Source organism: Seriola dumerili, unplaced genomic scaffold, assembly GCF_002260705.1.
Source record: "Seriola dumerili isolate Sdu_G_001 unplaced genomic scaffold, Sdu_1.0 BDQW01000478.1, whole genome shotgun sequence".
NCBI classification, from domain to species: domain Eukaryota; kingdom Metazoa; phylum Chordata; class Actinopteri; order Carangiformes; family Carangidae; genus Seriola; species Seriola dumerili.
In genome coordinates, this window is record NW_019174733.1 from 1,908,021 (window position 1) to 1,922,696 (window position 14,676).

The 14,676-nt window shown below is 41.7% G+C and overlaps 1 protein-coding gene across 13 annotated transcripts in view; it reads left to right on the forward strand.

Annotated features, from left to right (window-relative positions):
• Window positions 1–14,676, forward strand: part of LOC111235220 (calcium-activated potassium channel subunit alpha-1) — a 156,698-nt gene that overhangs the window by 130,036 nt on the left and 11,986 nt on the right. The window lies entirely within an intron of this gene.

Genomic DNA, 14,676 nt, shown 5'->3' on the forward strand with positions numbered 1-14,676 from the left:
CACAAGGTATTAAAAACGTCATAGTATAATAAAGCATGACTTGTCATAACATAATAAGGCATAAAAACTGACAAAAAAAAATGGCAGGACTGGGTTTTAACCCACGACCTTCTGACTCTCGGGCAACTGTTTTAACCATTCTCCTACGGTGTAGCCACATAATGTTTTTCCTCATTGTAATCGCCAATGAAAACGTCACAAGGTATTAAAACACGTCATAGTATAGTAAGGCATAAAATGTCAAAAATCGTCATATTATTTTAAGGCATAAAAACGTCAAAAAATGTCATAGTATAGTATGGCATAAAAGGTCAAAAATCGTCATATTATTTTAAGGCATAAAAACGTCAAAAAATGTCATAGTATAGTATGGCATAAAAGGTCAAAAATCGTCATATTATTTTAAGGCATAAAAACGTCAAAAAATGTCATAGTATAGTATGGCATAAAAGGTCAAAAATCGTCATATTATTTTAAGGCATAAAAACGTCAAAAAATGTCATAGTATAGTATGGCATAAAAGGTCAAAAATCGTCATATTATTTTAAGGCATAAAAACGTCAAAAAATGTCATAGTATAGTATGGCATAAAAGGTCAAAAATCGTCATATTATTTTAAGGCATAAAAACGTCCAAAAATGTCACGGTATAGTAAGGCATAAAAACGTCACAGTATAGTAAGGCATAAAAAGGCAAAAAACGACATATTATATTAAGGCATAAAAACGTCAAAAAACGTCATAGTATAGTAGTATAGTATGGCATAAAAACGTCATAGTATAGTAAGGCATAAAATGTCAAAAAACGTCATAATATAATAAGGCATAAAAACTGACAAAAATGGCAGGACTGGATTTGAACCCACGCCCTTATGACTCTTGGGCAACTGTTCTAACCATTCTCCTTCAGTGTAGCCACATAGTATTTTTCCTCATTGTAGTCACCAATGAAAACGTCACAAGGTATTAAAAACGTCATAGTATATAGTAAGGCATAAAATGTCAAAAAACGTCATATTATTTTAAGGGCATAAAATGTCAAAAATCGTCATATTATTTTAAGGCATAAAAACATCAAAAAAACTTCATTGTATAGTAAGGCATGAAAACGTCACAGTATAGTAAGGCATTTGATGTCAAAAAACGTCATATTATTTTAAGGCATAAAAACCTCAAAAAACGTCATAGTATAGTATGGCATAAAAGGTCAAAAATCGTAATATTATTTTAAGGTATAAAACCGTCAAAAAATGTCATAGTATATTAAGGCATAAAAAGGCAAAAGCGTCATATTATATTAACGCATAAAAATGTCAAAAAACGTCATAGTATAGTATGGCATAAAAGGTCAAAAATCGTCATATTATTTTATGGCATAAAAACATCAAAAAACTTCATTATATAGTAAGGCATAAAAACCTCACAGTATAGTTAGGCATAAAATGTAAAAAAATGTCATATTATTTTAAGGCATAAAAATGTCAAAAAACATCATAGTATAGTAAGGCATAAAAACGTCACAGTATAGTAAGGCATAAAAAGGTAAGACACGTCATATTATATTAAGGCATAAAAATGTCAAAAAACGTCATAGTATAGTTTGGTATAAAAACGTCATAGTATAGTTTGGCAAAAAAGGTCAAAAAACGTTCTATTGTCTTTTAATAGGGCATAAAAACGTCAAAAACATCCATAGTATTAGGGTATGGCATATCCCGAAAAACAGCATTAGTATATGGTTGTAGAGCCGAAGTGGGGGCATATGTCAAAAAACGTCATATTATTCTTAAGGGCAATTAATAAACGTTCAAAAAAAACGTCAATACGTAATGAGGGAGGGCGACACGCTGACACCCACCGACTCTAGAGAGCTATACACTAGACTGTTATAAGGATGATATTTAGGGCACGAAAGAACACAAAAACACGTCAGAGCAAGCGGCTTGAGAGAAATATATCAAGGCCTTGAATGTCGCGCACGGGAAACATGACACTGGTATGAGCCACGTGACTATGAGAACTAGAGAGAGAGCGGTGTTAGTGCTTAGGAGCGGAGTGAGATGACGAGAGAGGAGAGAGTATACGGCGCCTCTCTATTGTATCCCAGGCATATCGGTGCAGCGCGCCCTCAGGAGTGGACAGTGAGGTCGCTACCTAGCAGGAGAGTGTGTAGGAGAGCATACTTGAGCCAGAGGACCTCATCTCACCACTCGCTGTCGCGCAAGGCGTGTATGCCACTAGGCGTGTCTCAACATTACACAGCGGTATCGTATGAATAGTGCATAATATTACTGGGGCTCTCGAATGTCATAAAATGTCAAAAATTTTCAATGAGGTATAGAATAGTATTATGGCATAAAAACATGCAAAAAACATCAGTAAGTTGTCATTTTGACATTTTTTATTGTGACGTTAGTTATCTGTGAGATTCTCATTATGGAATGGTGAACTTTAAAATGGCCACCCAGTCCCTTCTCAGTCAATCAAATGCTAGGATGATCGTAAATCAGTTTAGTCTCATTGGAAATGTAGCATCTTGGAAGAGGGAAATTGGAATTATCTAATATGGACTTCACTCCAACAAGTTCACTCAAATGACTTGGTAGGTTGGGCGCAGAAGTTCTGTCCTCCGTAAAATATGAGAGGCTGGGAACATACCGTGACTAAGAAGTACTAGACGGTAATAAGTACAACGGACCTACCTAACGAGCCATTTGCGATGTAGTAGAGCCACGAGGACTGGACCAGATACAGAGATAGCGAGCCGAACCAGAGGCACGTTGCAGCAGTTTAACTAACGCGCGCGCACTCTTAGGAAAGGAGATAGGAGTCTCAAACATGCAGTGCAAAGGAAGCATTATAACTATCTTGCCCCGACATTTTAAATACCCTTTAAAAGGTTGTCTTCCTTTGTAGGCGTGCGCCTGTAGCAACTAGTGACAGTGGGTCCGGGTGGAACATTCGTTCTCCTGGCGCAGTGTATGGGTCCAGTTGCCGAGGTCGGAGGTGGGGTTATCTCGTCATGACAGGTAAATGGTGGCGCGTAGGCTGGTACAGCTGGACGTGCCGTCCCGCCCTGCTTGGACGCACGTTGACGCAGGCAGTCGTCATCCGCGACGTGGCGCCCTGCCGCGGCGAGACACTCGGGTGTGTGTCATAGACGGCTACATACCGGCTGGCGAGGGCGGGAGCTTGCGAATCGGTTTCATTCACTGATGCTCACGAGCCCCCGCCGACACCGCCGCGGAAGGGGAAATTCTCTTAATGGACACCCCATGTTATTAATTCTGTTTTTCACCTATCTGGGTATTCCTGTTGCTGTTCAGGTTTACCGCACTCCTGGAATGGACAGATCATCGTCCAGACATGCAGTCGCATGTACATGGGCTTGTGTGCGTCAGGCTTCCGTCACGCGACTGGATCCAACATCCCCAATCAATCACAGAACTAGGATAAAACTGTTTCCCCCTAACCTCGAATGCCAAATGTTGACTGTCATACCCAATAAACCTTCGATCAACGTCATTATTCATTGCAGACATGGAACACATAGAGCTGATAATCCAAGAGCTTAAACATCATGCTGCTTACCAAAGTTCCAACTACATTCAAGGTCAAATGACTTGAGGAATGCTGTGTGGAATTTTGTTCACTTGTCATCGTTGTAGTTGGTCAGCTTTGCGCCCAACTCAAAGTTCAATTAATTCCGTAACGTGAATTAATTGATTCTGGCTAGTATTTTTGTCAAGTGGTGAATAATTTTAGTATGCAGAGGCCTAGAACATCATCTTTGCGCTGAAGACAATGTGGACTACTGTCACTTGAAGATGTCAGCAGAGGTCATTTTAGGACTCATAGCTGCCATCTCATGCAATTGGTCCACCTAATGCACCAAGAGAAACGCAGAGCCTGTATGGAGAAGCGGTGAGTGAAGAGGGAGAAAAGGAAAGAGAGTGAAAAGTATGAGGGGCAAAAAACCTGGCCATTGGTTTTGGTTCAGCAAAAATGGGCGTCCCAGTATTATTAATAAAAATGCAGCATGGCTGTAATTTCCCACTGGTGGTGGGGACTCAATGAAACTTTCAGATCTCTAAGGGGGCCTTCTAAAGCAACTAAGAGACTCCGGCTACTCTTTCTCCCCTGACCAATTAGGGTAGCAATGCGGAGCAATCGAAGACCAGCTACAGAAAAAGGCCCAGGAGAGAAAGGAACTACCTAATGTTACTTGTAACCAGGCCAGCCATTACCCTGCACCAGGGCTTCTTCACTATTTAGTCCACCGACTGCATAGGCCAATTATCAAACTAGTGCTTTCCATATTGGGAGTCACTGTTTTTCTGGCTGGAACTTCAAACACTAGAAAGCTCTAGTGTTGTGCAGTCTCTGCACCCTCTTAGATAACGAATTTCACCGCTACAGCAACACTAAGATGTGATAACATTGTCTTTTAGAGAAGGAAGGAGTAGGAGCATAGAAGGAGAGAGGGTGGCTGCATGTCTCGCTGGAACCAATATTCTGTAATTACATTGTCATATGTTCAGTTGTACAGTGCCAGGACCAGATTAAAGTGCCAGTTGAAACATAAAACACAACACCATCCATCTGGTTGCAATGAATCGGAATTTTGGTGATTGGGAAGCTGTCAACGCGCGCCGAGTGTTGCGTGGCGAAAAGTAGGTGTGTTTTTATGGATAAGACCGCTTGTTTATCCCTTTCACTGTCTACCATGAACTAATTTTAATTGTTGTGGTAGAAGGTATAGCGGAAAGTGAAGCAGCTCTGGGCTTTGTGTCTGTTGTGCACTCTAATCCCAGGTGCTTTACATTTAGATAGCCGGACAATCATTACCAGCTAGATGTCTTGTAGAGTAAATCTGGAGCAGTTTGAACACCGAAGAGTCTGAGACAGCGAAAATGCACTTCTATTTGCAGTACTTTAGAACTGTTTAATAACGACAACGATTTCTTCTCCCCTCTCTGCCACTGGTCTCATCGCCATTAGCTAAACCTGGCAAAACACTACTGCATTGGTTTTTCACTCAGTCAGAAAAAAAAGTGGAACCAACATACAAATGATAATCAGAGCTGGGTAAAGCTGAGTCCTTTGTCCTCTGCTGCGTTCGTTCCGTATCGCTCTATAGCCGCTTCTGCTCCTTCATACAGCTTGTCGTTGGATTTATCTGAGCTGCAGTCAAGTGCCCTCGTTGCTGCGCCCATGTTCACATTTGAACACATTTTTATTCTTCCGTTCGTGGTTGAAATTGACTGTCTTGTTCTTCGGCCCCTTCATGTTTAACTGATTTTTCTTTTTTTTTTTCTTTTTGGGGGTATTATTTTTTTCCTCGCAGTGCGTTGCCAGAGCATCACTAGGCCTTCTGAATCATGCATCAGACTCCTGTTCTTGTGGCTGTTTTTCATAGCAAACCCCCCAGTCACCCCTGTCCCCAACCCTCACCACCCCTTCCCTCTTCCTCCAAACACACACACATGCGACTCACGAACAACACATATCGATATCGCACCCCAACACCTCCAAATTCACTCTTCTTTGGCACCCAGGCCCGTTTGCATCAGCCCCTGTCTCACTTGACCTTGAACATTTTTGTTATCCAACAGCCGGCACGGTCAGATGAAGGCCTGGGACAGAAATCAGCAATTTAAAACAAAAAACGGTTAAGAAATCAAAAATCTCTTAAGCTGTTATTTATGTTTTTAAAAATCAAATTCTTCAAGTTCTTATTTTTCTCCTCCACGAACCACTTTCCTCTGAAGCTCAGATAGCGGCTGGGAGTCAACAAAGAAACTATGCGCTGATGCTCATTTTGTTTAAGTAACAAGCCTGGTTTATAGGAACCCTTCAGTGATGTCCCACAGCCTGCTAGAAAATACAGGTCTGAGGAAAAAAACACATACATGAAAAATACAAAAAAACATTCTTTGAGGTTGCATGCCATTTATTCATATTAGGTAGATGCTGATATCATTATTAATTATAAAGAATTAAAAAGTGTATTGTTACTTATCAGCGGGACGAATGGCGGATAGACTCGGCCCGCGAGTTCGATGGAAGCCACAAGTAGAAAGCGGCAGCGACGTCGGATCATATCAAGAGCAGCGTGCGTGCCAACATACTACTACACGGACAAATCGCGGCTCCGCAGAGTACGAAATCCGGACAGATCGAGCATATACTGGCGCACGAAGAAAGTCTCCGTGAGAGAAATTTCTACTAGTTTGGTCCCCTGCCATACGAGCGGCAGTATTTGATAGCAGTTGTGTGGCTATTGGGAGGGAAATCAGCTGAGTGCCGAACGGAGATGCGAATATCTCAAGCCGGCAGGGAGCGGGAACAAGTGTCGGCACTACACGGCGTAGTATGTATTGGCGATTCGTGGTCGAGGATATCACTCAAGGGACATGTGCGATGAGACTGCTGGACTCGCTAGTGACAGGGACATCATGACGAGACGGTGACGCAGGAAAGGGCACGCGTAGCTCACGTGTATTAACTATCGCTCGCGAATGGCTACGCGTGATCCTAGCATCTATGGCTCCCGGTGTCAAGTCAGCTAGCGAGGCTACGATCGGTTTAGACAGAGTGCGCGCTCTGAGATGACTAAGCACGTGGCAGGCAAGGGACGAGCGACGTAGCCCGGTGAACGACTAACAGCGCAAATGCGACACGGGCCAGGGCGGCATCGCGGACGTGATGCAGGGAACGACCGATTGAGAGCGAAGAAGAGTTAGCGCGCGTCGCGATCGCGGCGGCTCGAAGCGTACGGAAACGAGCGACAAGTCGGGAAGTTGAGGGGGGACGATGCTGGCGGAACACATGTCGAGGTGAAGGCAAGTCGATGAGGCGGCCTAGAGAGAGATGACGATACGGCCAGTGCCACAGAGTGCGGGGCGTATGGCCGGTGCGTTCTTTGGAACCGCTGGGGCCATGCTACACTTATGGGCCTACACAGCTTGGCTGTATGTTATAGAATTCTTTTCACCAGGAGTGGCAAGATAAAATAGTTAGTGATAGCATGCATCAGTGTATCAGTAAGCGACACTCTAATCCCACTGGAGCACTAAGGGGACACTGGAAAGGAACACAGCAGATGTCGTCTATAATTGCCATGTTCTTTTTGCATGTGAACGATAGTAGGTTCCATTGTTAGTCAAAGTCTCACTATTTTACAATATATAACACAATACAAATAAACAAACTATGCTATGTGGTGTTTTTTGTTATTCTCGATAAAATCATTCATTATTTGTATCCTTTAGCTAAGCTAGCAGGCAGTCCACAGAAAAGGTCATTTTGTTGCTCTGTGATTGAGAAATTTGTCTACTTCTGGTGATGTGCTCACAATTATATGCAATAATAATAAGTGCGCGTAAGTTTTGTACCTGCAGTAATTTAAAAACAGATCAAACATAGACCGAGGTCTCTGAGGAGGGTGACTAATGTAGAAACAGAATGTATGACCTAATTACAAGAATTGGAGACTTCTACAATGGTTGTTTATTCACTGTGTGTGCATAATAGCAATTAAATATTTTTCTCCTGAAAATTGTGGTTTGATCTAAATTATGAAATGCACTAACCTGCAATGTGATATATCAGTGATTTAATAATTAAAAAATACTGATAATATTTTATATAAATATAGTATTATAATAAATATCTCTTTTTTTCAACTATCCAAACAATTTAATTGAGTACATGGAACAAGAAAACAGAGGTGGAACCAAATTTACAAGGATAACATATTTAAGTTTAATGTTTAATCTTGAGACTGAGAGACGGTAAATAGTCATCAATCACAGTATGCAATGGGTCAGCTCAATATCATGTAATTGTTTGGATAAGAAATAAATTCCTCAGTGTAGAAGACAAAATAATAGATGTGCATCTAAGATGTTACATTTAATATATGCAAGCTAAACCTGAATCAATACCTATAGTACCTGAAGACATTTTTGTGAGATTACCATGATAAGCACATCTTTTTCATATAGCAAAATAAATAAACAAGAAAAAAAATTCCCTGAAGTCTCAGGTGTGTTGTGTCCTGTGGTTGTGTGTTTAGACTCAATTCACTCTCATCACGGTGCCTTTCTCTAACGTCAGATGGTGGGTTTCCCCTCCTATCTTCAGTGCGAATGACTCAAAACGTTCAGTTTCCTGGACCAAGATGATAATGATGACCCAGACACTAGAGCTGTACCTACACTCAGACCCGTTCGCTATCTGTAACACCGACTGCGCACCCCTTGCTTCGCTGTGCAAGTGTTCCTCCGACTCCCTGAATGGAGCCGCAGTGAGTTCTCGAAAGCTAACTGTGATCACGATAGTCTGTCGCTGTCAGTTGGGAGTTGTTGTTTATCTCTAAACTAAAAGTAAGTCACTTTTCAAATTATAATCATTTTTAACTTCACTTTGTATAATTGTGGTTTTCTGATATTACTGCTGTTTACGCGCATCCATTTCGAAGTTTAGAACTGCTATGAGAGAGTAACACTCTAAAGATTTAAAAAAAAAGGAAGAAAAGCGACGAGAAGTTTCAAACAAAGTACAATGGCGATGGTTGGTAGCGCCATTGGGTAACAATTGCACATTATTCGCACGCTGGTAGAAACTGCAGGACATGAAGGAAAGAGAGAGCAACTGCAAAGTGAGTCCAGACCTGGAAAGATGGACCTGAGGAAAAATTTTAATTCATTTGGTGGTCATAGGATGCTCACTATTTGATAAATAGATTTGTTATCCCCAAATACTAAAGTTTATGGATAAAAAAAAAGTATTTTTTCCAGACATAGTTTCCATGAAAGAATTAGTGAATCTCCGTCGACTATTCACGACTTTACAGCTGTGTGTAAATCAAACAAAATCTCTCTCCCAGTAGAGAAAAACTGGGCTTAAGGTTAGCAGTTGTGGTTTCAGTAGCTAGACTGGGTTTTGGCATTTCAAAGTAGGGCGAGCAAGTTGGTAAATGAAATGGTAACAGGTAGCAATTGATGCAGCAATGCCGTAGCCCAGCGTCCACTGGACATCAGAACAGGGAAATTATTGGCGTCACTCCTCACGCTTAAGTTGTTATGGAATTCACACTTTCCAAGAGCCGTTCTATTAGATCTTTTTAACGAAGTAAGTGTTGAGAGGTTAGCATAATGGGCGAATGACACAAGCTTCGGCTGAACAGGCCAAAGAAACACTCTTTCTCTTATTGACAACTGTCGATCAGGCAGCACTGGGAATAAGAAAAAGAAGTAGGGAAGAAAAGAATAAAAATCCTCTACACCTCATCACTCATCCACCCCCACCCCCCCACCTCCTCTCATGACCCAAACTGGTGTTGTTTCCTTTGGGGCTGTGGCATGGGCTTTAATTTCCAGCAGCCCTCTCAGTGAGTGAGGGGCTTAGAGGGGTGTGCAGAGCCGAGCTGAGCAAGGGACGTAGAGGCAGGCAGTCATCTGGTAGTCTTGGTCACTGGTCAGATGAGGTGAACCCAGCTAATGGACGTGGCTCAATCACATCTGAGAGAGCCCGGGAGAGGAGCTGCCACTCTGGCCCGAATTGGCCGAGATGACCATGGGCTGGTCTTCCCGCATGCAAAAGTCAGGTCCTTCGATCCGGAGTCCTTTGAAGGACAAGCAGAACCCTGACAACCGCAGAGGCGCAGTCAAAATCGTTGTTTTCCAAGAAGAGGTAAAGCGGGGCGCACGTGAGCTACTATACAAATACGCTGGTCCTTGAATCGATGCAGGAGGGATAACATCATTACAGAGTGTATCACAGAGGAAAGAGGTAGGTGCTGTGCTGATAACTACGTGCGAGTTTTCCATATGTAAGGCAGAAAGCCCACATGTTCTTTGATAATCAAAATGATCATATGATCACATCTTTCTCAAATCTTACGGGGATGATTTGTATATCTTTAACATTATGAAAACATTTTCTTGAAAGTGAATAAGGTAAGGGGTGGTTCACCAGTTTACCAGAATAAAATATGTAATGTCAGTGCTATTCCCTGCACCCAGGGTGAACGAGCTATAGCTTTTCAGCCGACATTCTGTGACTCTTGCGAACCGCTGTTCTAGTGCAAGCGATAGCGTGGGGCTCTAGTCATAGCAGGTTTTATTAATGCCACCTGTTTTTTTTAAGTAACACTGAACATATGTGCAGAATAAACCTGTACCGACATTGAGCCATTGGAATAATACAATCAAAGAAAGGTGTCAACAAGTTTTCATGAGAGAATTACTTTTCTAGGAATAAAGTAGTTACTGATCTGTAAAATGGTGAGATCTGTGATAATCCACACTAAAAAAGGGATGTTTTTTTTTTAAAAATTTTTCACAACTGATAATTTATCAAATATTGTCCACATGACAAACAAATTGAAACATTTGCCTCTCATTGTATTGGGGTGGTAGGCACGAAATCTAAAGATGGACCATAGAAATGGTGCAGACAAAGATCAGAAAGTCTTGGCCACTTGCCCTGTCTCCATCATCTTCCCAGGTCAGATAGATAATTGAGGAGGACTAGAGGTCTACATAACAGGGGCGTGTGCTTTCTTTCACACTCTGCCACCTCTCTCCTTGAAGACCTGCTAATGGGGCATCTGCTTACCAGATATCATCCTTCTTCTTCTCCCCATGATCGTACTTCAATGATAACATCCTCAACACGTGAATTGAGATCGGCAGGACGCCTGGTCACAGGGGGAAGCCACACCAGCAGCTGGAGGCTCTGTTTGGCTGAGGAGAACGCTCTCAGAGGTCAGGCTACAGTCACCCACAGACACTGGCCAACAAGAAGACAGTGGTCGCGTCGGCTCACAGAGCTAGCCCCTCTGACGACGGGCCATTTGGCAGACTTGGGGGTACAAAGTGGAGGATTTGTATTATAGCGCCAGAGAGATGACAACGTTTTGGACACTCCAGCCAGCAGCACACATCTGGCCACATCTCGCTCCTCAGCGGGTCGTACGCACACACCTAGACTAGGTTCGAATGTAGATAGAACAGATGAAAATCACGCAACAGGCCAGGGCCTGTAGTGGGTTGGAGAGGGAAAGGAGTGCGTTTAGAGGAGAACAAAGTGAACAGTCCAACCAAAAAATTCACAGTTTAGATTGGGTTCCAACCTTGGTTTCTTCACACAGTTTTTTTGTATTCCCATTGTTATACAGAAAGGCATCTGCCGAATAGCTGAAATGTTATTGTTGTTTTCGTTTGGATGAATTTGTGGCAATAATCTGTTGAAAAACTACTGCTGCATTTTGTTGACAGCTCTGCACTGCCCAAAAAATGTAATCTTCACTTTTCAAGCAGAAAATACCTCTCCCAGAGCAAAATGGCGCAGACATTTGAATTTAGCAACTAGAACTTTACAGAGAATTAACACCCATGCCACTTTTTAGCCTGGAGAGCACAGATCCTCAACAGACTTGACCTTATACACTAGCCCGCAGAACTCATGAGTTTTGTCCCCTGGTTTTTCTTGTAGTCACGTCACAGGATAGGCGGCTGCTATGATAGGCGATATTTATTCTGTAAAGCACTGAAACGTAACAACAATGCTGTGTTTTGAATCTCAGATTAAGAGACAGCTCATCTCAGTACATCTAGCGCGAGTGTACAAAACGGTAAACACATTTCACTGCAAATTCATTTTAGCATCAATTGGAGTGAATGATGTTGAATCGTAAATTAAACAGTCTAGTGATTAGGGGGTTAAAGGATAGTGTAATTTTATTAATCCCAAAGGCGAATACATGTGGCAGGGGTTAATGCAGTAGCTACCATCTGAAATAAATCAACAACAAAAGTAGAAATGGCAGATGAGAACACAAGCACAATTAGTCCAAATCGATATACCACAACCTCACAAACAGATGAATGGAAATAATAAGAACTATAGAGAAATAGTTGATAGAAATAAATAAAAAAAACAGATAATGATGAGACTAAAGATAGATTAGACATCGTTGTTACTGAGACGTCAAAATGATACACTTAATCGTGATAATACTCGTAACAATGAATTAAGTATGCTCTACCTTGACTATTGTACTCGTAATTCGGTCAAGTAGACAAAGCGATATTTTCTTTCAATTGATATATCCATACACTTAGTCTGCTGCTTTCCGCAACAAGGCATCATAAATGTTAATTCTTCTTAATGTAATGGTTTGCTTTTCTGGCAGATCTGTGATTACACAAACCCACCGTATTGAGTTTGAGCTGGTGCCCGTTCACAGACCTGGATTCTTCTGCCTCATGGCAGTATTTCGAGCGACCACCGAATGGCAGGCCAGTCCGGACCACGCTTGTCCACTCACTTCCACTCCTTTCCCATTCCTCCAGCAGAAAAGATGTCTCCTGCCGTCCACGCTTTCCATCCCCACCGGATGTACCTGTCGAGCATGGACGATGTTCTATAGTACTCAGATCGCGTACCGGCAGATAAAGAGTCTACGTCTCGCAACCGGCTAGAGCCGCAAGCAGTAAGCCGGGAAGGGCTCCGCGATCAAACAGAAGTACGTGCACTCACGTTTTCGATGTAAGGAGGTTTTACGACTTGCGATGTATTAGTGGTGTACATATACCTTGAACCTGTATTTTTCAATAGGTTGTGTGTGTGTGTGGTGTTATGTGTGCAGCGACGTCGGTGGTGACCACATAGCACTGATAATACTGGTGTATTCGGGTGTGGTTATGTGTTTGTTTGTCGTGACTTGTGCTCTGCGATCCAATGCCAGCTGATTCTGGTTTGGTGTTTCCCGCTTCATAATCACCTGCAGTGGTCTCTCACTCATCCACATCAATATGGCAATCAGTCTTAGCAAGATTGCAACATTAACCAGAAGTTCGGTTAAGGCCCACTCGGTGTGGTATGGGGGCTCTGGGCTCATTTATTAATATAACTGCAGAAGACTGGCTGCAGAATCTGTTTTCTTCCAAAATTAATTTGTTGTGGCATTAGAGTGAGACACAGTAAAGAAACTACACAATTCACTATCGGGCTATTGTTAGTCGAAGGTGGGGCTAACGACTCGCCCGACTGTGGATCTTGATGAAAATGTGGGCACGCTATAACTGAAAAGGCCGTCAACCCACAGGCTTAAATCAGAAATGGACATCAATACAACACATGACGCACAGTTCAGTATGTGTTATGGGGTCTATCCTGTTTGTTAGTCGCATCGTTCTTAACATTAGTTGTTTCGTGATCGTACTCCTTAATAATTTGTGTAGTTAAATAACTGGATCTGTTTGTTGGCAAATATTTTGTGCACCAATGTTAGCACACACTGATCAGTAACGCGCCTCGATCATCGGCTTGTAATGGAGAGGTAATATGTGATCGTGTAAACCTACTGATAAGCCTGAATATTGATTATAAAGCAACATTTGCCTACTACATAAGATCATCCCCTCATTAGCAAGTGTTTGATATTTTGTTCATTCATGGTGCATCTGTACTGGCTTTATTGCATGTCCATCGTTGTGTAGCGCTCTTTAACAAGGCTCATTATTTCCTGTTACTGGTTTATAAATACAATTAGAAAAGATTATTATCAAATTTGTGAAATATTTTGACCTACAAATGTTTCCGATTATGTAACTCACAAAAAAAAATATAACTTTTGAAATTTAAGTTTCACTGGGAGAATAAAGTAAGCTGAATTTTGAAAATCGTGATAATAGCTCCTAAGAAAGCGGAATGCAAGATTTTGTTACGAGAAATTGATTTAAGCGTAAGATTGATAAGTCCATTCAATACACTACTTAAAAAATTAAGATGTAATGGTACTCGTCCCTCAATACTGTAGTTAACAATATGTAAGGCCCTTAGTTGGGAACTGGTAGCCACTTTGTCATGTATGTGTATTAGAAACTGTAAATACATACTACACATATCTACAGTAGTAATACATATACCTCACTCCTTTTTTGAAGTGCAACAAGGGATGAAATAGAGATGGGGCCAAGGTATGCAGTATCACAAAGCGATGTCTGCATGACTATACAACCTTGTACCTGGGTTTCTGATGCATGATGAACCTTGTTAAGAAGAAAAGGCATGTCGATCCTGTCGAGGAGCATTGGTTATTGGACTATAGAGGGGAGTTTGTTTTATTTCTTTTGGTTCTTTCAGAAATAAATTTAAGGTAGAACCATGCCTCAGTTTTAGAGTTTTTATGCTGTATTGTCATGCGCTGGAAAGCGAAAATTGTTCCCTGCGTGCCTTTGCTTGGACCTTGGCCTCCTCCCTGCAGTCGATCAGAGGACGCCATCTCCACACATTCGCATGAGGATTGAGGACACCAAAACCCCCCTTTCTTTGTGGCCTTACCTCAGCTGTTTCACTTGATGTATGAACTTATTCTTTTCCTCCAGAAAAATCCTTTTGACATTGTTTCTTTCTTGTCAATATTATCGAATGCCTTTCTTTAAGTAATTTTATTTCAAACTTGAAGATGTTTGCATTGGTGTGAGAGGTCTGCTAGTGTTTGAGAGGCGCATCGCCTTCCACTCACTATTGAATGCTATTCAGATGACTGTAGCAGAATTTTAGATGTCATGTATAGAGCTGTCATTGAATCAGTAGTTTATTATTTTATCAGAAGTCAGAAATAAAAACACAGGGTCAACAACATGTTCCCCACCTGGTA